The following is a 23,530-nucleotide window of genomic DNA, read 5'->3' as shown; positions in this document are numbered from 1 at the left end:
GGATGATTGGGTGTCCTTTTTGCCTTTGGCTGAGTTCGCCCTTAATAATCGGGCCAGCTCGGCTACTTTGGTTTCGCCGTTTTTCTGCAATTCTGGTTTCCATCCTCGTTTCTCTTCAGGGCAGGTTGAGTCTTCGGACTGTCCTGGTGTAGATACTGTGGTGGATAGGTTGCAGCAGATTTGGACTCATGTGGTGGACAATTTGACATTGTCCCAGGAGAAGGCTCAACGTTTCGCTAACCGCCGGCGCTGTGTGGGTCCCCGACTTCGTGTTGGGGATTTGGTTTGGTTGTTGTCTCGTTATGTTCCTATGAAGGTTTCCTCTCCTAAGTTTAAGCCTCGTTTCATTGGTCCGTATAAGATTTCTGAGGTTATCAATCCTGTGTCATTTCGTTTGGCCCTTCCTGCTTCTTTTGCCATCTATAATGTGTTCCATAGGTCGTTATTGCGGAGATACGTGGCACCTGTGGTTCCATCCGTTGATCCTCCTGCCCCGGTGTTGGTTGAGGGGGAGTTGGAGTATGTGGTGGAGAAGATTTTGGATTCTCGTGTTTCGAGACGGAAACTCCAGTACCTGGTCAAGTGGAAGGGTTATGGTCAGGAAGATAATTCCTGGGTTTTTGCCTCTGATGTTCATGCTGCCGATTTGGTTCGTGCCTTTCATTTGGCTCATCCTGGTTGGCCTGGGGGCTCTGGTGAGGGTTCGGTGACCCCTCCTCAAGGGGGGGTACTGTTGTGAATTCTGTTGTCGGGCTCCCTCCTGTGGTCATGAATGGTACTTCGGCTGGTTCTGTCCATGGACTTCCTCTGGTGGGTGTTTCTGAGTTTCCTTCCACAGGTGACGAGGTTTATTCGTTGGCTGGCTGATCTATTTAACTCCACTTTGATCTTTGCTCCATGCCACCTGTCAATGTTCCAGTATTGGTCTTGTTCACTCCTGGATCGTTCTTGTGACCTGTCTTCCCAGCAGAAGCTAAGTTCCAGCTTGTATTTCTTTTGTTTGCTATTTTTCTGTCCAGCTTGCTATTTTTATTGTTCTCTTGCTTGCTGGAAGCTCTGGGACGCAGAGGGAGCGCCTCCGCACCGACTATTTTTGCGCCCTCTGCGTGGTCTTTTTGTAGGTTTTTGTGCTGACCGCAAAGTAACCTTTCCTATCCTCGGTCTGTTCAGTAAGTCGGGCCTCACTTTGCTAAATCTATTTCATCTCTGTGTTTGTATTTTCATCTTTACTCACAGTCATTATATGTGGGGGGCTGCCTTTTCCTTTGGGGAATTTCTCTGAGGCAAGGTAGGCTTTATTTTTCTATCTTTAGGGCTAGCTAGTTCCTTAGGCTGTGCCGAGTTGCATAGGGAGCGTTAGGCGCAATCCACGGCTATTTCTAGTGTGTTTGATAGGATTAGGGATTGCGGTCTGCAGAGTTCCCACGTCCCAGAGCTTATCCTTTATTATCAGTAACTATCAGGTCATTCCGTGTGCTCTTAACCACCAGGTCCATTATTGTCCTGACCACCAGGTTATAACAAGTTATATAACTTTACGATGTAGTTTATGAATTTTACATTGTGCTTGTACAGTAATAATTTAGACAAGATAACTTCTATTGTGCTTTTGTAAATTTTAAACATTTGGAGGATTTGTGACATCAAAAATCAAGGGAATAAAGTAGGAAACTTGAGATTTGAATTGGAAAGAAATGTTGGAGCAATTATGAATGCCTGAGTAATTCACTTTTTAAACTTCATATAACCCGCCTCATCATACCTTCAAATATATCTCAACCAAAATCTGTCCCCAGGTCTCTTCTACACATTCCCAAAGTTGGGGCATACTGGTCAACTCACTTGGGTATGCATACTGTTTTTAATTATACTCTACTTACAAGTGTTCAATTGAGTTGCGATGTGGGGACAGTGTGGGCCAATCCAGCATCTCTACTTCATTGTCACTGAACCATATGCTTTGAATCGTTGTCCTGCAGGAACACCTTGTCGTCCTCATAGTAATAAAGGGCAAAAAGTAACTCGTCTTGTAGGATACTCATATACAGCTTACTATTGAGACTACCATCGATCCTGGTCAAGTATCCAACGCTTTTTGCTGTGAAACAACCCCATATCATTATGATCAGGCTTCCTCCACCAAACTTGACAGTTCCTTCATATTCTGGTTCCTTTAGCCTTTTCTCCCTTGTTTCTTTCAAACCCATTTGCACCCATTAGAGCCTTGTCTATTGAGTCATCTCATCACTCCAGATCACCTGTTTACAATCTTCTAATGTCCACATTTTGTACTTTTTTGCAAACTTGAACCAACACATCTTATAACAACATTGAAGTTGAGACTTCCTCATCTTTTCTTGAGCCACCATTCTAGACAAGTGTAATGTGCATTGCATGGTGCTTACATAGATGTCTGAGCTCTCACTACTACAAAAAATACAAGCCACCTCCACTGCTGTGTTTGTCGTGCCAGAACGAATAGAATTTGCGATTAGCCGACTTGTTGAATTCAATATTTCACCTGATTTTCCACCTTTTGAATGAATGGACAGATTTCATTTCCTATTGTTCCAACTGTCATGGAACTCACATGATGCAGTTTGCCAATTTTCTTGGCAGCGAGACCGCTGTCAATGAGCTGTATGATTCTATTTGTCTTTTCTTGGCAAATCTTCTTCATAACTGCTCCTTGATTTGAACAAATGACCTTTCACTTGGGAATCAACCTGAGCTACACACTGACCTAATAGGGAATGTGAGAACAAGTTGTATTTTGAAGTTTTCTTTGTAGGAAGAAAAAGATTTTTCCACCATCAGGAGCAAAACAGTAACAATGCAGTGACCCAACAAGAATCTGCATAAGTAATCATATGCTAAATAGTTGTAAGTCATATCTATGTATTAGATACCCAAGATGACTGTCCATGAAATGATAGTAGTCTCGCATTTGAAGCAGAATTATTAAGAATTTCCAAATTTGTAAAGCAAGTTCTAGTCATGTTCTGTGACCATAAAGAGGTCACTGTACATGGAAGGAGAGGAGGTGATCTGTGACATCACCTATGGTCACTTATGACAACCTGTCTTATTTAAATGTACAGTGGGGCAAAAAAGTATTTAGTCAGTCAGCAATAGTGCAAGTTCCACCACTTAAAAAGATGAGAGGCGTCTGTAATTTACATCATAGGTAGACCTCAACTATGGGAGACAAACTGAGAAAAAAAAATCCAGAAAATCACATTGTCTGTTTTTTTAACATTTTATTTGCATATTATGGTGGAAAATAAGTATTTGGTCAGAAAAACAATGAAGATTTCTGGCTCTCACCGACCTGTAACTTCTTCTTTAAGAGTCTCCTCTTTCCTCCACTCATTAACTGTAGTAATGGCACCTGTTTAAACTTGTTATCAGTATAAAAAGACACCTGTGCACATCCTCAAACAGTCTGACTCCAAACTCCACTATGGTGAAGACCAAAGAGCTGTCAAAGGACACCAGAAACAAAATTGTAGCCCTGCACCAGGCTGGGAAGACTGAATCTGCAATAGCCAACCAGCTTGGAGTGAAGAAATCAACAGTGGGAGCAATAATTAGAAAATGGAAGACATACAAGACCACTGATAATCTCCCTCGATCTGGGGTTCCACGCAAAATCCCACCCCGTGGGATCAGAATGATCACAAGAACTGTGAGCAAAAATCCCAGAACCACGCGGGGGGACCTAGTGAATGAACTGCAGAGAGCTGGGACCAATGTAACAAGGCCTACCATAAGTAACACACTACGCCACCATGGACTCAGATCCTGCAGTGCCAGACGTGTCCCACTGCTTAAGCCAGTACATGTCCGGGCCCGTCTGAAGTTTGCTAGAGAGCATTTGGATGATCCAGAGGAGTTTTGGGAGAATGTCCTATGGTCTGATGAAACCAAACTGGAACTGTTTGGTAGAAACACAACTTGTCGTGTTTGGAGGAAAAAGAATACTGAGTTGCATCCATCAAACACCATACCTACTGTAAAGCATGGTGGTGGAAACATCATGATTTGGGGCTGTTTCTCTGCAAAGGGGCCAGGACGACTGATCCGGGTACATAAAAGAATGAATGGGGCCATGTATCGTGAGATTTTGAGTGCAAACCTCCTTCCATCAGCAAGGGCATTGAAGATGAAACGTGGCTGGGTCTTTCAACATGACAATGATCCAAAGCACACCGCCAGGGCAACGAAGGAGTGGCTTCGTAAGAAGCATTTCAAGGTCCTGGAGTGGCCTAGCCAGTCTCCAGATCTCAGCCCTATAGAAAACCTTTGGAGGGAGTTGAAAGTCCGTGTTGCCAAGCGAAAAGCCAAAAACATCACTGCTCTAGAGGAGATCTGCATGGAGGAATGGGCCAACATACCAACAACAGTGTGTGGCAACCTTGTGAAGACTTACAAAAAACGTTTGACCTCTGTCATTGCCAACAAAGGATATATTACAAAGTATTGAGATTAAATTTTGTTTCTGACCAAATACTTATTTTCCACCATAATATGCAAATAAAATGTTAAAAAAACAGACAATGTGATTTTCTGGATTTTTTTTTCTCAGTTTGTCTCCCATAGTTGAGGTCTACCTATGATGTAAATTACAGACGCCTCTCATCTTTTTAAGTGGTGGAACTTGCACTATTGCTGACTGACTAAATACTTTTTTTGCCCCACTGTATGTGTTACCTTTTACCCTTGTCTGTGATAATAAGATGGGCACTGAAATGTGATCCCTATAGTATAGCTAGTATCCACATATTGTGAGGCTCATTTGTCAGAGTGAAAACTGCAAGTTTTAGGATCCTTTTCAGTGTATATAGGAAAATTAAAAAAATAATCTTCAAAAATAAGTTTAACATAAAATCTTGACATAATTCCTACTGTGTTACAACAGACAAGAACAGAGATAACTTGGCCACTTAACCATTATCCATTTTAAGCATCTAAGTGGTTTTAAAAATTAGGAAATTCCCTTTGTCACTGGCGTCTAGCAAAGTGACATAAGTGGTTGATTATGCATTAAGATAGGAAATTTATGGTTAATGTCTTGACGTACATTCTCTGAATCGGGAAAAACAAACTCAAAGGGTTGAGTAGAACTCAAGTGACAGGTCATTCAGAGGATTGCCTCTGTGTAGTTTACGGGACAATTTGGAGGAACGATTAAGTATGTCCTTGGAAAATATCAGGAAATCCTTGTAATGTCCTACTAGAAAGGAACATACTATGATTCAGTGGTATTGTGTAAAATGAAAACATATTTTATGGAGGCTAGTCACATCCCTTTAGATTTCAATCTGTAGACTTTAAGACATACAGGTCATACAGTTAAGTCCATATATTTGGACAGAGACAACAGAGGGTATCCACATTAAAATTGGATGAAGGGTTTAGTAGTTTCAGCTCCTAAACATGTGCCACCCTGTTTTTAAAGGTACCAAAAGTAATTGGACAATTGACTCCAAGGCTATGCCATGGACAGGTGTGGGCAATCCCTTTGTTATGTCATTCTGAATTAAGCAGATAAAAGGCCTGGAGTTGATTTGAGGTGTGGTGCACGCATTTGGAAGGTTTTGCTGTGAAGTAAACATGCGGTCAAAGGAGCTCTCCATGCAGGTGAAACAAGCCATCCTTAAGCTGCGAAAACAGAAAAAACCCATCCGAGAAATTGCTACAATATTAGGAGTGGCAAAATCTACAGTTTGGTACATCCTGAGAAAGAAAGAAAGCACTGGTGAACTCATCAATGCAAAAAGACCTGAGCGCCCACGGAAGACAACAGTGGTGGATGATCACAGAATAATCTCCATGGTGAAGAGAAACCCCTTCACAACAGCCAACCAAGTGAACAACACTCTCCAGGAGGTCGGCGTATCAATATCCATATCTACCATACAGAGAAAACTGCATGAAAGTAAATAAAGAGGGTTCACTGCACGGTGCAAGCCACTCATAAGCATCAAGAATAAAAAGGTTAGACTGGACATTGCTAAAAAAAACATCTAAAAAAGCCAGCACAGTTCTGGAAGAACATTCTTTGGACAGATGAAACCAAGACCAACCTCTACCAGAATGATGGAAAGAGAAAAGTATGGCGAAGGCTTGGTACAGCTCATGATCCAAAGCATACCACATCATCTGTAAAACACGGCGGAGGCAGTGTGATGGCTTGAGCATGCATGGCTGCCAATGGCACTGGGTCACTAGTATTTATTGAGGATGTGACACAGGCCAGAAGCAGCCGAATGAATTCTGAGGTATTCAGAGCCATACTGTGTGCTCAGATCCAGCCAATGAAGCAAAACTGATTGGTCATCATTTCATACTACAGATGGACAATGACCCAAAACAAAGCCAAAGCAACCCAGGAGTTTATTAAAGCAAAGAAGTGGAAAATTCTTGAATGGCCAAGTCAGTCACCTGATCTCAACCCAATTGAGCAGGTATTACACTTGTTAAAGACTAAACTTCAGACAGAAAGGCCCACACACAAACGGAAACTGAAAACAACCGCAGTCAAGGCCTGGCAGAGCATCAAAAAGGAGGAAACACAGCGTCTGGTGATGTCCATGAGTTCAAGACTTCAGGCAGTCATTGCCAACAAAGGGTTTTCAACCAAGTACTAGAAATGAACATTTTAAATTATTTAATCTGTCCAATTACTTTTGGTCCCTTTAAAAACAGGGTGGCACATGTTAAGGAGCTGAAATTCCTAGAAACTCCTAAACCCTTCATCCAATTTTAATGTGGAAACCCTCAAATGAAAGCTGAAAGTCTGAACTTCAACTGCATCTGAATTGTTTTGTTTAAAATTCATTGTGGTAATGTCTATAACCAAAATTAGAAAAAAATGTTGTCTCTGTCCAAATATATATGGACTTAACTGCATATAAATTAAATAATGAATGCATATTTAACCCCTTCATGACCGGGGGATTTTTCGTTTTTCCGTGTTCGTTTTTCGCTCCCCTCCTTCCCAGAGCCATAACTTTTTTATTTTTCCGTCAATTTGGCCATGTGAGGGCTTATTTTTTGCGGGACGAGTTGTACTTTTGAACGACATCATTGGTTTTAGCATGTCGTGTACTAGAAAACGGGAAAAAAATTCCAAGTGCGGTGAAATTGCAAAAAAAGTGCAATCCCACATTGGTTTTTTGTTTGGCTTTTTTGCTAGGTTCACTAAATGCTAAAAATGACCTGCCATTATGATTCTCCAGGTCATTACGAGTTCATAGACACCAAACATGACTAGGTTATTTTTTATCTAAGTGGTGAAAAAAAATTCCAAACTTTGCTAAAAAAAAAAAAAAAAAAAAGTTGCGCCATTTTCCGATACTCGTAGCGTCTCCATTTTTCATCATCTGGGGTCGGTTGAGGGCTTATTTTTTGCGTGCCGAGATGACGTTTTTAATGATAGCATTTCGGTGCAGATACGTTCTTTTGATCGCCCGTTATTGCATTTTAATGCAATGTCGCGGCGACCAAAAAACGTAATTCTGGCGTTTCAAATTTTTTTCCCGCTACGCTGTTTAGCGATCAGGTTAATACTTTTTTTTAATTGATAGATCGAGCGATTCTGAGCGCGGCGATACCAAATATGCGTAGATTTGATATTTTTTTTAACTTTTGCCATGCTTCAATAGCCTCCATGAGAGGCAAGAAGCAAGCATAGCACGATCGGCTCTGCTACATAGCAGCGATCTGCTGATCACTGCTATGTAGCAGAATTGCACGTGTGCTGTGAGCGCCGACCACAGGGTGGCGCTCACAGCGACGGGCAATCAGTAACCATAGAGGTCTCAAGGACCTCTATGGTTACCATTCACAAGCATCGCCGACCCCCGATCATGTGACGGGGGTCGGCGATGACGTCATTTCCGGCCGCCCGGCCGGAAGCGGTAGTTAAATGCCGCTGTCTGCGTTTGACAGCGGCATTTAACTAGTTAATAGGTGCGGGCAGATCGCGATTCTGCCCGCGCCTATTACGGGCACATGTCAGCTGTTCAAAACAGCTGACATGTCCCGGCTTTGGTGCGGGCTCACCGCGGAGCCCTGCATCAAAGCAGGGGAGCCGGCATCGGACGGTATAGTACGTCCGATGCCGGTAAGGGGTTAACAATAGCTAGTTAATAACTTAACCGATCAATACAGTATCTGATGGTGCTTTCAGTCCCTTATTCACTATTTGTCCAAGTTTGGTTATCAAGTACTTATCTCAAGGAATGTAATGGCTAAACAGCATTTACCACTCAAGTTTTCCCTTAGGGTACTGTCACACAGTGCCATTTCGATTGCTACGACGGTACGATTCGTGACGTTCCAGCGATATCGTTACGATATCGCTGTGTCTGACACGCAGCAGCGATCAGGGATCCTGCTGAGAATCGTACGTCGTAGCAGATCGTTTGGAACTTTCTTTCGTCGCTGGATCTCCCGCTGTCATTGCTAGATCGGTGTGTGTGACACCGATCTAGCGATGCGATCTAGCGATGCGTTCGCTTGTAACCAGGGTAAACATCGGGTTACTAAGCGCAGGACCACGCTTAGTAACCCGATGTTTACCCTGGTTACCAGCGTAAAAAAAAAACAAACAGCACATACTTACATTCCGGTGTCTGTCCCTTGCCGTCTGCTTCCCGCACTGACTGACTGCCGGCCGTAAAGTGAAAGCACAGCACAGCGGTGACGTCACCGCTGTGCTGTGCTTTCACTTTACGGCCGGCAGTCAGTGAGTGCGGGAAGCAGACGGCAAGGGACAGACACCGGAATGTAAGTATGTACTGTTTGTTTGTTTTTACGCTGGTAACCAGGGTAAACATCGGGTTACTAAGCGCGGTCCTGCGCTTAGTAACCCGATGTTTACCCTGGTTACCCGGGGACCTCGGCATCGTTGGTGGCTGGAGAGCTGTCTGTGTGACAGCTCCCCAGCGACCACACTACGATTTACCTACGATCACGGCCAGGTCGTATCGCTGGTCGTGATCGTAGGTAAATCATATAGTGTGACGGTACCCTTAAATAATACAGTGACACAACACATTAAGAAATGAGGGACACTTCTAGTTCTTCATTATAAAGGGAATTTCCAAATACATTTTTTGAAGATTTTTCTGAGTCTCCAATGATGCAGAACAGAAGAAGCACAGGAGATCCTCCTGATCTCTAGAAAAGGTTAACATGTGCTTATTATTGGTCTCTACATTAATAGGCAATAGCACTATATGCGTTTGCGTTTCAAAGCTTGCATAATCTGATCATATTAGAGTGGTTTTCCAACAATTATTATATTTTACTTAAAAGGCTTGAATAGAGTAAAAATAACAAACAAGGCTAAGCTTTACCCACCCAGCTCTCTGATGCTGCCTCCAGTCCTTTTTAAGAGACAGCAGAGGTGACATCATAACTACAGTACACGTGACCAATTCAGCCAGTCACTTGCCTCAGTGATGATGCTGAGATAGCCATGCAATGCAGTTATTCCTCTACCAGTGCAACATTCCAACAACGGCAAGAAGAAATTGCAAAATGCGAGTGCTGGATCATGGGTGGGCAAGTAAAGCTCAGATTGTTATTTTTAAGCAAGGCAAGCTTCACTTTTACTGGAGGCAAGCCAGATTCACTGGATAAGTATGAACTTCATCAGTTAGTGCCAGACCACTGGAACCTCCACAGATTTGACAGGATAACGATTTCAAAATATTTTATATATTTTAATGACTACCCAATGATGCCGATTGATGCAGACTTAGGACCTAAGACCCCTACCGATCACTGAAAACACAGTTATTGCATGAGTGCGCTGACAAAGGGTGGTACAGGTTGAGTTGTAAATCTATGGGTCTTAAGAATTCTCTCCCCGTATGACCTATGGACCGAGAATGTTTAGCTTGCAAAAAAAGGAGGCTAAGAGGAGACTTATTAGTTGCATACAAAATTCTGAAGGGATGACACACTGTAGAGGGATCATCCTTTGAGAAATAAGTGAGGGCTCAGGACTTGGTCTGGCACCGATAAGCAGCACTTTGCAGTCTCTATAATAAAATAATCTTTTAAAATGTTAAAATGATAGTTACCTTTTAAAAACAGGGATTATTACATCCTAAAATATGATATTATTCTACACAACAAGTAATTAATACATTTCAGAGTTGTTTGTGAGAAAATTCACATATGGAATGAGAAAAAAAGAAAAATATTATTTGCATTAAAATAGTTGCTTCCTATTTACAAATGGAAATAAGCATCACTGTTACCAATTATTCTGCACTGAATCATCTTAAAATCTACTTTGACTCCAATATGAGGAACAAATCAGCCAAGAATGAAAATCAGCCAATATGGCACAACCCTAAGTCTCCCAGCCACTGGCAACAAACCAGGGCAGGCAGCTACATAGTTTATATAACAGATTTTGCCTTAAAATAGGATATTTTAGAAACACATTTATCTTATATCAGTATACATTAACAGGCAGGGTACTTACGGGGATCTAAAAACTAAAATATTAATTGTAAACATAAGACAATTTGTGCGCGGTAGTAGGATCTTAGATGAGCCATGGTATGTCCAACATTCCTTTTGTTTCTTTTGACAATAAAATGTTACTTTTTATAACGAATTAAGCATTATACATTTTAGATATTGACGTGACATTAACATGACCTGTCTAAAGCTGTGCAGGTATCAAATGTGCAACGAAAATATGATAAGTGACTCATCAAGCCACAGGATGATCCGGACAAAAAAGCAGTATCTCCTCTGTGTGTTCACAGTGATCAGTAATAAAATTACTACTATGTGCCTAATAATGTGTAGGTCTTCTATTGAAGGAAGGTCTCTATAGATGTTCAGCATTAAAAGATATCTATTGTTTTTTTAAAACCACAGAGACATGTTAGAAGTTTTGATTAGTGCTGTTCCGGTTGGCAAGACCAAAAACACTCACTAAAATTACGGGAAGATGGAACTACATCTAAAGCGTATATGCGTCAATACATCGAATGCGGGGGTCTACAACAAAGTCCAAGTAAAGTTGATCGTATCTGCATGGACACAGCTTATAGCATATAGATGACTGTTTTCACCCGCAAATTGCCTCTTCAGAGAAAAAGAGGACTTAAACTCTATAGCGCCACCTGTTGGAAGTAGCGATCCTACAAGTCACAATCAACCCTTTAACGAGTCTTGAAATATGACTTAGGATAAAAGCCAAATGAGTATCTCAATTTGCAGACATGGTGTTTTGGGCTGTTATCCCTCATCAGTGCAAAGCATGAGAACTGATTTGGCTAGGTGAGAGGCTCTGGACTGAGGTCTAATAGGTAAGGTTTCTCCTTGTGGAGAATGACATACCAGCTCTGACTTGTCACGGTAAGGTGGCTTATTCGCCATGCAATGATCCTCCCCGTTAATTTGAGTGATCTGTGGAGTTATTACCTTGAGCTGTGAGGCCCATGACCCTGTCGCTGGTCAATTTTAGGTAGGTACTAACCACTGCAAACTGTGAACATGAATTGTTGTGGAGATGCTTTGACCAGTCATGTAACCATTACAATTTGGACTTTGTCAAATTCGCTCAGATACTTACACTTGCCCAATTTTCATGCTTCCAACACATCAACTTCAAGAACTGACTGTTCTCTTGTTGCCTCATGTATCCAACCCCTTGACAGGTGCCTTTGTCACTGGATAATCAACTTTATTTGAGTTTGCTTGACAATGGTTTAGGGTGGGTTTACAGGTTGTGGCTTTTTGCCACGATGGTGATAAAACTGTAAAGTTTTTGCTGTGATTTTGTAAAAATTGCAGCAAGAAAAAACAAAGCATTTATAGGTCTGCTAGATCTGCAACAGAGGAAGCCGGTTTAAATCAAAACTGTATAATATAAGTTAGCGTCAAAAGTGCTTATAAGTAACCTTTAATATACTATAATGTCCCTGAAAAAGGCAAGACTTTCTACCCAAGTAAGGTACGAACTTCTGGGTTGTGGGTATCACGGTTCCACCCCTCAGTGTGTATGGCATGCAGTTACTAACAGCTCGGCCATCCAATCTGGTATAGGAGTGTGCTGAAGCTGCCAGTGTGTTGATTGACAGCTCGACTATCCAATCTGAGACTGGGAGGCATCGGCTGGCTTCAACGGTTCATTTTTCTAGGTGATAGACATGCTACTTAAACGAGTCGTTTCTCCCAGACCTCTGCCAGATGTATATTCAGCTTGTGAGGTTTGTGCTCCTGTGCCTTAAGTTCTGTATGCTTGATCTTTTGTCGCCTGACCTTGGACTTCGTTCTGACCATCCGTCTGTTTAACCCCTTCAGCTCTGATCCGTTATCCTCCAGGTACTCTGACCCTGAAATGTTACCTGACCACACTTTTGTCTTTTCCTTCTGTTCATGATGTACCACTCTGGCTTTTGACCTTGTACTCCTCCAATTTGACTCACGGCTTGGTAGTGAGAAGTGACTAGCGTCACAGTGGCAACCTGGCATGCAGGTTGGGGTCCTACAATCCCCTATGACACCTCTGACATTGATGGAGTGACATCTCGCTTATTCCACTAACCTAGCACTGTCGCGCACTAATACTACAGTACTAATTTGTTACTGAATGGTAATGGCTAGAATGATGTTACTATGGGTTAACACCTTAATAAGGTATGTGGTAGGGCTTGGCTAGTAGAAAGAGCGAAATCTCACTTTATCACTGTGAAAGGGGCTGTAGAAATTATGGGATATCGCTCAGCATGCTGGGATCCCACAGTCCAGTAGTCGGAGGCCATCAGTGTTACTTATGAGCGCTTTTAACTAACTTATATTTAATAAATCATCAGTCTGGGCCTGCACTCTCATTTATTAAATAAAAAGGGCAGCCCAAAGTTAGTGATAACGTCTCTGTAATGTCAGCAGACAAAAGTCAGAAGATCAAAGAAACCTTGGTTCTCGCCCATGACACATCACAGGATGTTATGGGGCTAATTGTTTTAACAAAAATCATTTAATTATCACTTTTTTCAATTATCATTTTCCTTGGGATCTTATACCACTTAAATATGAAAAATCAGATACCCCCATATGTTTGGATCCATCTGTCATTGATTTCAGTACTTCCATAAAGAGTTTCCAGAAGTAAAACTGTCAAATGTGTGCTAAGAGGCACTATTGTGGCATATATCTGATCAATAAAATCCTGTGGGTACAGTATAAGAATGACAGCCAAAAGCACTGTGTGAACAGAGCCTTACGTTCACATGACTTGAAAATGGCTCAAAAAGTTCAGTAAATAATATAAGAGCGGGCACAGATGATTTCATAACCTAGACGAAATGAGCAAATCTGGAACAGTTGGCAACAATTATGAGACATAATAGAAAAGATATTATAAGTCTAGAAGTTGAAGTGCACCATCACTGAAAAGCCTGAGGCCCATTATGTATTTCCATGGAAACGCCACAGCTCGTTCTCAAACATGAAAAGACAGTTTCTGGTTTCCTTTAAAAGTGTTCTGAGACCAGAAGTGAAATAATTATAAAGCCATGCATCAGGTAGTAGACATATGAGAATACCATGTTGGGTGGTGGCCACAGATACCTTGTGTGACTCATGGCTACAAAGAATTATTTTTGATGGAGAACATGGAAATACTTTTTAGGTGAGTCACATGTATAATAGATGTGCTTAAAATCCACTTTCCTGAAGAATGACATCCTTGCCATATCACAAACGCTACTAATAGAAAAAAATAAATATATAGCTGCAGCATTACAGCACAATGTCACGTTCAGTCTCTTTTGTTTTGTAGACACTTTTCCCCAAGCTCTTAATTGGGCATTACTAAATGAGCACTTCTGCAGAGAGGAGGCCGTCAATCAAAGTGCAAGGGAGTGATTACAGCCCACAGTGTGGTGAGCGGAGACTGTCACCATTCCCTGCATGCCCCCATCACTGGAAGCACTTGGAAAGATGCAAGTTAATTTTCTTCTTTTCTTTAACAATGCTTCCAGTAAGGCACGCAGCCATGATTGTGAGGTTATTTACCTGCAGATTAACTCTTAAGTCTGCAGGCAAATAGCATTTCCCAACATGACCGATTCCCTTTAGGGAACCATGAGTTTTAGGCTATATGCACATGTTGCGGATTTGCCTGCGGATTTGCCTGCGGATCTGCAGCGGTTTGGCAGCAGTTTTCCATCTGGTTTACAGTACCATGTAAACCTATGGAAAACAAAATCTGCAGTGCACATGCTGCGGAAAATACAGCGCGGAAATTCTGCTGTTTATTTTCCGCAGCATGTCAAGTCTTTGTGCGGGTTCCGCAGCGTTTTGCACCTGTTCCTCAATAGGAATCCGCAGGTGTTAAAACGGAGGTGAAATCCACACAAAAAACGCTGGAAACGCTGGAAATCTGCGGTAAATCTGCGGGTAACGCAGTGCGTTTTACCTGCGGATTTTTCAAAATCTTCGTGGAAAAATCCGCACACGAATCCGCAACGTGGGCACACAGCCTTAGACGCTGCATGCTTTTGCAGCATCATAAAGGCAACATTTTAGAGTTCCAGCAAAGTGGATGGGATTTATAGATATCTCATGCCTACTATGCTTTTTTTTAGCAGCAGTGTAATCTGACCTGTGGTGTGTGTTTCAACTATGCAACCTGACAATTTCTCTTGAATGAATTTTAGTTGTGTAGTTTCCCCAGAGAATTACATTAGATGCGTTTTTCTCTGCATTGTGGATGAAATGTGCCAAGGCAAGTCTGTGGATGCGTGAAAAACACGTACAGCGCTGTTTGCCAGTCATGTGCTATGTCTAAGGCCAGTCTCACACGTCCAGATAATTCCGGTACCGGAAAAATCGGTCCGTGTGCTGGTGCGTTTCTGTGGTACATCAGTGTGACACACGTGTGCCACCCGTGTGCCCACTGGGTATCACACACACCATGCCGGAGACAGCGCTAAAGTTTAGCGCTGTCCCCGGCATCGTGCTGAAGCCGCGATTCATATCTTCCCGGCAGCAGCATTTGCTGCCGGGAAGATATGAATCGCGGCTTCAGCACCAGTGGGGGGGACAGCGCTTAATGTAGCGCTGTCTCCTGCACAGCACACGGACTGCACACGGACAATGTCCGTGTGCGGTACGTGTTTTACACGGACCCATTGACTTTAATGGGTCCGTGTAATACGTGCGCTCCCACGAACACTGACATGTCTCCGTGTTTGGCACACGGAGACACGGTCCGCAAAAAATCAATGACATCTTAACAGATGCATTGATTTTTATGTGTCTACGTGTGTCAGTGGCTCCGGTACGTGAGGAAACTGTCACCTCACGTACCGGAGCCACTGACGTGTGAAACCGCCTAACATCGCAAAGGAGAGGAGAAGCAATGTCATTTATTTATCCATACATGAAAAACACTCATGACACAGTGGCCAAACACTGAATACACCATTATCAAACAGCAGCAATGAAAATTATCTGTAAGATTCTGGAATAATTAAAAGGGAACTGGACATTAGATTCATGTTGGCCAACCAGAGATTGGCCAGGTAGATTGTGCTCACCACACTCTAGCTAACTGGCAGGTCTCTGCCTCTGTATACACATGGTACGTATACAGTATAGAAGAAAGACACTAAATTGGGACTGTCCCTCCAACAGCCGTTCCTCCTACCCCGTAACAGGGAGAGATATGCTTTTAAACATGAGTTAAGAGTTGAGCATCCTCTTGTTGGTACCTCTGCTTTGTACAGTGATTTGTCGTAACGTATTTCAGAAGGCCATGCTTCTTTTTTTATTTTACACATGTACACACAGGGGAGAGACCTGTCAATCAAGAGAATCATTCCTGGGAGATTTTCTCACTTTTCTCTAAAATGCTGAAGCAAATCAGCGAAAGACATACCTGGCTGTAGCAGCTCAGGCGGGCGCTGATTCATACACCCGTTGTTTACGTATCAAGAATCCTATGACAGGTTCTCTTTAAAATACTTTTTTCCAGGATTCTGTTGCCGACAAAAGCTAAAAATGTGTGACGAATACTTAGTTCTATGTTCATTTTGACTGAGAAACCCTAATGGAACCTGCAGTGACGTGGGAAAGTAAAGAATATGCTTGAAATGTAAGAAAATAGAACATATCGAGGCACAAAATAATGGTATAGAGGTGCACTGCCCATGAGGTGGAGTTCTATAACCGGATAGGACCACGGTCTCCAGCTATTCATAAATGTCTAATATTGCACGAAATATTATGTGGTATTTATGTGTGCCATATTCAATGAGATATATATATATATATATATATATATATATATATATATATATATATATATATATATATATATATATATATATATATATATATATATACACACACATACATACATACATATGCACTCACAATATATATATATGATTTGCCATGCAGAAAAATAAATATAAAATAAGCATTGGCAGCCAGGTCAGTCACAGGCTGCAGAAGGTGCATATTAATGACACTGCATTAATTTTGTGACATTTGTATATGATTCTTAGACATACAATTCCTGCACCTTATATGTATCTATGTGCCAGTTATGTACTTCAAGCCTTAATTTCCACGTCTATATGCCCTATGTATTAGTGCCCTGTTTTATAAAATCTTGCTAGAATGCCTTTATGCTAATCCCTCTGTTGTGATGTATCACAATAAAATGACAAATTTCACAATATCATGAAATATTATCACAATATAACATACCACTATATGATATATTATCATTATATAATGACATTTATTCACATTATCATGACATTATCACAATGTAATGACGTTATCACATCTAATGACATGTAATCACATCATCATGACATATCATAATGACGTTATCACACTATAATGACATATTACCACTATATGACATATTATCATAATATAATGACGCTATCCCAATATAACGCTATATGACAATGTCGTGACTGGAGGGATCCAGACCAGTATAGTGGTACATTATATACAGCACATCACCTCTCATGCTGACGGTGCCACAGATAAATCCCTTTTTCCCCCATTTTCCTTCCCACCTGCTTCCTCCCGAGTCCCCTGGCAGTAGGAGCAGGCAGAGCCGGGATGTGTCACACTTTCCCATGTCTCCATATGAGCTCAGCTGAAGACGTGTAATGTGAGGTCCCATGCAGTGTGTAGGAGGGTGTGCAGTCCCATGTAAGAGACCATGCATCCTATGTCCCACCTGCTGCAGTGACACATGGCGCCAGTACATGCCGGCACTCACCTGGTGCTGTACAAGTCCCGCAGGTCACACCATTCCTCCTCCGTCAGGCTGTCTGTGGTGGGGGACTACTCTCCTGGGCACAGTGTGTGAGTGTGGGGGCTGCCCTGAGTCCACATCACTGGCTGCCAGCTGTGCACACTTGTCCGGATTGTGAGCAGCTTTTTCTGCCAACTTTGGAGAAAGTCTTGAGATATCACTGTCCCTGCGTGACTCTGCGGTGAGTGGACGGAGTGTCTCCAGACTGCGTGCCTGTACACAGCTCCACACTCCAGCCATGAGAGGAGGGGCAGGGTGTGTCCATTACCGCCGCCTCGTCCACTTCAGTCATTATCACAGCTGCCATAGGATGACACCGCGGTGCTGGTACAGCAGGGGGCACCCTGCACCCCCGGACACCTGCACACACCACTAATGGCCTGAGGGTCCTGCAGCCCCTGGGACAGACGACTGCTATTATGCTATAATGACTGACAGTCTATCATTCTGGTGACAGAGTATGCAGCCCTGGCGGTCTATCTGGTAACAGAGTATGCTGTCCTGGCTGTCTATCGTGACAGACTATGCTGCCCTGGCGGTCTATCTGGTGACAGAATATACAGCCCTGGCAGTCTATCTGCTGAGAGACAGCAGCCCTGGCGGTCTATCTGGTGACAGACTATACAGCCCTGGCGGTCTATCTGCTGAGAGACTGCAGCCCTGGCGGTCTTCTGATGACAGAGTATGCAGCCCTGGCGGTCTATCTGGTGACAGAGTATGCAGCCCTGGCGGTCTTCTGATGACAGAGTATGCAGCCCTGGCGGTCTATCTGGTGACAGACTATGCTGCCCTGGCGGTCTATCTGGTGACAGAATATACAGCCCTGGCGGTCTATCTGCTGAGAGACTGCAGCCCTGGCGGTCTATCTGGTGACAGACTATGCAGCCCTGGCGGTCTATCTGGTGACAGAGTATGCAGCCCTGGCGGTCTATCTGGTGACAGAGTATGCAGCCCTGGCGGTCTATCTGGTGACAGACTATGCTGCCCTGGCGGTCTATCTGGTGACAGAATATACAGCCCTGGCGGTCTATCTGCGGAGAGACTGCAGCCCTGGCGGTCTATCTGGTGACAGACTATGCAGCCCTGGCGGTCTATCTGGTGACAGACTATGCTGCCCTGGCGGTCTATCTGGTGACAGACTATGCTGCCCTGGCGGTCTATCTGGTGACAGAGTATGCAGCCCTGGCGGTCTATCTGGTGACAGAATATACAGCCCTGGCAGTCTATCTGCTGAGAGAATGCAGCCCTGGCGGTCTATCTGGTGACAGAATATACAGCCCTGGCGGTCTATCTCCTGAGAGACTGCAGCCCTGGCGGTCTATCTGGTGACAAACTATGCAGCCCTGGCGGTCTATCTGGTGACAGACTATGCTGCCCTGGCGGTCTATCTGGTGACAGAATATACAGCCCTGGCGGTCTATCTGCTGAGAGACTGCAGCCCTGGCGGTCTATCTGGTGACAGAGTATGCAGCCCTGGCGGTCTATCTGGTGACAGAATATACAGCCCTGGCGGTCTATCTGCTGAGAGACTGCAGCCCTGGCGGTCTATCTGGTGACAGAGTATGCAGCCCTGGCGGTCTATCTGGTGACAGAGTATGCAGCCCTGGCGGTCTATCTGGTGACAGAGTATGCAGCCCTGGCGGTCTATCTGGTGACAGACTATGCTGCCCTGGCGGTCTATCTGGTGACAGAATATACAGCCCTGCCGGTCTATCTGCGGAGAGACTGCAGCCCTGGCGGTCTATCTGGTGACAGACTATGCAGCCCTGGCGGTCTATCTGGTGACAGACTATGCTGCCCTGGCGGTCTATCTGGTGACAGACTATGCTGCCCTGGCGGTCTATCTGGTGACAGACTATGCAGCCCTGGCGGTCTATCTGGTGACAGAATATACAGCCCTGGCAGTCTATCTGCTGAGAGAATGCAGCCCTGGCGGTCTATCTGGTGACAGAATATACAGCCCTGGCGGTCTATCTCCTGAGAGACTGCAGCCCTGGCGGTCTATCTGGTGACAAACTATGCAGCCCTGGCGGTCTATCTGGTGACAGACTATGCTGCCCTGGCGGTCTATCTGGTGACAGAATATACAGCCCTGGCGGTCTATCTGCTGAGAGACTGCAGCCCTGGCGGTCTATCTGGTGACAGACTATGCAGCCCTGGCGGTCTATCTGGTGACAGAGTATGCAGCCCTGGCGGTCTATCTGGTGACAGACTATGCTGCCCTGGCGGTCTATCTGGTGACAGAATATACAGCCCTGGCGGTCTATCTGCGGAGAGACTGCAGCCCTGGCGGTCTATCTGGTGACAGACTATGCAGCCCTGGCGGTCTATCTGGTGACAGAGTATGCAGCCCTGGCGGTCTATCTGGTGACAGACTATGCAGCCCTGGCGGTCTATCTGGTGACAGACTATGCTGCCCTGGCGGTCTATCTGGTGACAGAGTATGCAGCCCTGGCGGTCTATCTGGTGACAGAATATACAGCCCTGGCAGTCTGCTGAGAGAATGCAGCCCTGGCGGTCTATCTGGTGACAGAATATACAGCCCTGGCGGTCTATCTCCTGAGAGACTGCAGCCCTGGCGGTCTATCTGGTGACAAACTATGCAGCCCTGGCGGTCTATCTGGTGACAGACTATGCAGCCCTGGCGGTCTATCTGGTGACGGAGTATGCAGCCCTGGCGGTCTATCTGGTGACAGAGTATGTAGCCCTGGCAGTCTATCTGATGACAGAGTATGCAGCCCTGGCGGTCTATCTGGTGACAGACTATGCAGCCCTGGCGGTCTATTTGGTGACAGAGTATGCAGCCCTGGTGGTCTATCTGGTGACAGAGTATGTAGCCCTGGCGGTCTATCTGATGACAGAGTATGCAGCCCTGGCGGTCTATCTGGTGACAGACTATGCAGCCTTGGCGGTCTATCTGGTGACAGAGTATGCAGCCCTGGCGGTCTATCTGGTGACAGAGTATGCAGCCCTGGCGGTCTATCTGGTGACAGAGTATGCAGCCCTGGCGGACTATCTGCTGACAGACTGCAGCCCTGGCGGACTATCTGCTGACAGACTGCAGCCCTGGCGGTCTATCTGGTGACAGAATATACAGCCCTGGCGACAGGGCCAGACTGGGACTAAAATTCAGCCCTGGCATTTGAAGGTACACAGGCCCACTTGTCACATGGTGACTGTACAATATCTTTGTACACTTGTAGACAGGGCCGGTTTTAGGCAAAGTGGGGCCCTACGCCTAGGCAAAGTTTAAAATGGGGACCCAAATGCTAACATATTGCACATCACACAAAAGGATTTCGGTTGTATTTACAAGCGCTGAGTTCAGGCCGCTAAATGAGTTTGATCGACAATACTGAAGTTGTTCAACACTTGTTTCCTGGCCTCTTTCCACCAGCTGAGGAATAATGATGGGACAGAACGATCACTAACAGATCACCATACAGTATCATGTTATCAGCAGCACAGTTTACGCTGGCGATGTGCTGCTGAGAACAATTGTTTTTTGTTCCAGCAAAAACAATCTGAAAATGCTTGTTTAGTAAAATACACACCATAGTCCTCCATATATTATAATGTGCACCACAGTCCTCCATATAGTATAATACACTCCCTATAGTCCTCCATATATTAAAATACACTGCTCAGTCCTCCATATAGCATAATACACTCCTCATAGTGCTCCATATAGTATAATGCACCACCATAGTCATCCATGTAATACAATTCACTTCCCACAGTCTAATGCACCACATAGTTCTTCATATAGTATAACGTATTCCCCATAATCCTCGATACAGTATAATGCAGCCCACATATAGTATAATGCAGCCACCACCCTACAGAATATAATGCAGCCACCCCATAGAATATAATACAGCCCACCTCCCCATAATATATAATGTAGCCCCCCATAGTATAACACAGCCTCCCCCATAGAATATAATATACCCCCACAATTGTATATAACAGCCACATAGTATATAACACGGCCTCCCCCATATAATAGAATATACCCCCACAACCCGCATAGCAGATAACACCGCCCACGTAGCAGTATACAGCACAGCCCATGGAGCAGTATACAGCACTGCCCACATAGTAGTATATAGAACTGCCCACATAGTAGTATACAGCAGAGCCCAGATAGTAGTGTATAGCACAGCCCACATAGTAGTATACAGCACTGCCCACATAGTAGTATACAGCAGAGCCCACATAGCAGTATACAGCACAGCCCACATAGTATACAGCAGAGCCCACACAGTAGTATACAGCAGAGCCCACACAGTAGTATACAGCACAGCCCACATAGTAGTATACAGCAGAGCCCACACAGTAGTATGCAGCACTGCCCACATAGTAGTATATAGCACAGCCCACATAGTAGTATACAGCAGAGCCCACACAGTAGTATATAGCACAGCCCACATAGTAGTATACAGCAGAACCCACACAGTAGTATATAGCACAGCCCACACAGTAGTATACAGCAGAGCCCACACAGTAGTATATAGCACAGCCCATATAGTAGTATACAGCACTGCCCAAATAGTAGTATACAGCACTGCCCACATAGTAGAAATACAGCAGAGCCCACATAGTAGTATACAGCACTGCCCACATAGTAGTGTATAGCATAGCCCACATAGTAGTGTATAGCACAGCCCACATAGTAGTATACAGCAGAGCCCACATAGTAGTGTATAGCACAGCCCACATAGTAGTGCACAGCCCGCTTAGTAGTATATAGCACAGCCCACGTAGTAGTATACAGCACTGCCCACATAGTAGTATACAGCACAGCCCACACAATAGTATACAGCACAGCCTGTTTCCTGCCGTACCTTCCAGTCCTGCGTCCCTGCCGTTCCAGCCAGTCCTGTTTCCTGCCGTACCTTCCAGTCCTGTGTTCCTGCCGATCCACCCAGTCCTGTGGTTCCTGCCATGCCTTCCAGTCCTGTGTTCCTGCCGTTCCAGCCGGTCCTGTGTTTCCTGCTGTGCCTTCCAGTCCTGTGTGCCTGTTGTTACTGCCAGTCCTGCGTTTCCAGTCATACCTACCAGTCCTGTGTTCCTGCCAGTCCTGTTTCCTGCCATACTTGCCAGTCCTGTGTTCCTGCCGTACCTACCAGACCTGGATTCCTGCCATACCTACCAAGTCCTGTGTTCCAGTCGGGTCCCGTCAAATGTGTCTTTTCATCTTACCGGTCAGTACTTTGTCTTTGCTGTCTCTGTCCGTCTTGTGCCTCAGCCAGATTGGTCTCCTCTGTAGCTCCGACCTTCCCCCATCTTCTGTTCTCCCTTACTTCTTTTCTCAGTCGTCCCTTTGGCTCTGGCAGTTGTGGCTTCACCCTCCTTGGGTCTGTCCCTAACGCTCCCTGTACAGGGGGTGGCACCATCTGGTCCGCTCGCCCTCGGGGGCAGTGAAGCCGTGACCTAGAGCGTCCACTGTTATGAACTGGTGATTCAGAAACACAATGGACCTGGTGGTTAAGAGCACACAAAGTGACCTGATAGTTACTAATAACATAGGACGAGCTCTGAGACGTGGGAACTCTGCTGACCGCAATCCCTAATCCTATCACACCACACTAGAGGTAGCCGTGGAGCGTTCCTGACCAGACCTAGGCGCCTCGGGCACAGCCTGAGAAACTAGCTAGCCCTGAAGATAGGAAAATAAGCCTACCTTGCCTCAGAGAAATTCCCAAACGGAAAAGGCAGCCCCCCACATATAATGACTGTGAGTAAAGATGAAAATACAAACACAGAGATGAAATAGATTTTAGCAAAGTGAGGCCCGACTTACTGAATAGACCGAGGATAGGAAAGATAGCTTTGCGGCCAGCACAAAAACCTACAAACAACCACGCAGAGGGCGCAAAAAGACCCTCCGCACCGACTAACGGCACGGAGGTGCTCCCTCTGCGTCCCAGAGCTTCCAGCAAGCAAGACAAACCAATATAGCAAGCTGGACAGAAAAAATAGCAAACAAAAGTAACACAAGCAGAACTTAGCTTATGCAGGGCAGACAGGCCACAAGAACGATCCAGGAGAGAGCAAGACCAATACTGGAACATTGACTGGAGGCCAGGAACAAAGAACTAGGTGGAGTTAAATAGAGCAGCACCTAACGACTTAACCTCGTCACCTGAGGAAGGGAACTCAGAAGCCGCAGCCCCACTCACATCCACCAGAGGA

At 44.6% G+C, this 23,530-nt stretch overlaps 1 protein-coding gene across 3 annotated transcripts in view; it reads right to left on the bottom strand.

Annotated features, from left to right (window-relative positions):
- Positions 1–17,570, bottom strand: part of ADGRG2 (adhesion G protein-coupled receptor G2) — a 296,348-nt gene extending 278,778 nt beyond the window's left edge. Inside the window, exon 1 of one of the 3 annotated variants that reach the window (XM_069761520.1) lies at positions 17,297–17,570. The gene's annotated coding sequence lies outside the window, so the exon portion shown is untranslated. The remainder of the gene's footprint in view (positions 1–17,296) is intronic. The other 2 variants (XM_069761519.1, XM_069761521.1) reach the window with 2 other exon arrangements.
- Positions 17,571–23,530: the final 5,960 nt, after the last annotated feature.

The sequence above is a fragment of the Ranitomeya imitator genome, chromosome 3 (assembly GCF_032444005.1).
Source record: "Ranitomeya imitator isolate aRanImi1 chromosome 3, aRanImi1.pri, whole genome shotgun sequence".
Classification (NCBI taxonomy): Eukaryota; Metazoa; Chordata; class Amphibia; order Anura; family Dendrobatidae; genus Ranitomeya; species Ranitomeya imitator.
The sequence above is the reverse complement of the archived record's forward strand: the minus strand, read 5'-3'. Positions and strand labels throughout refer to the sequence as shown.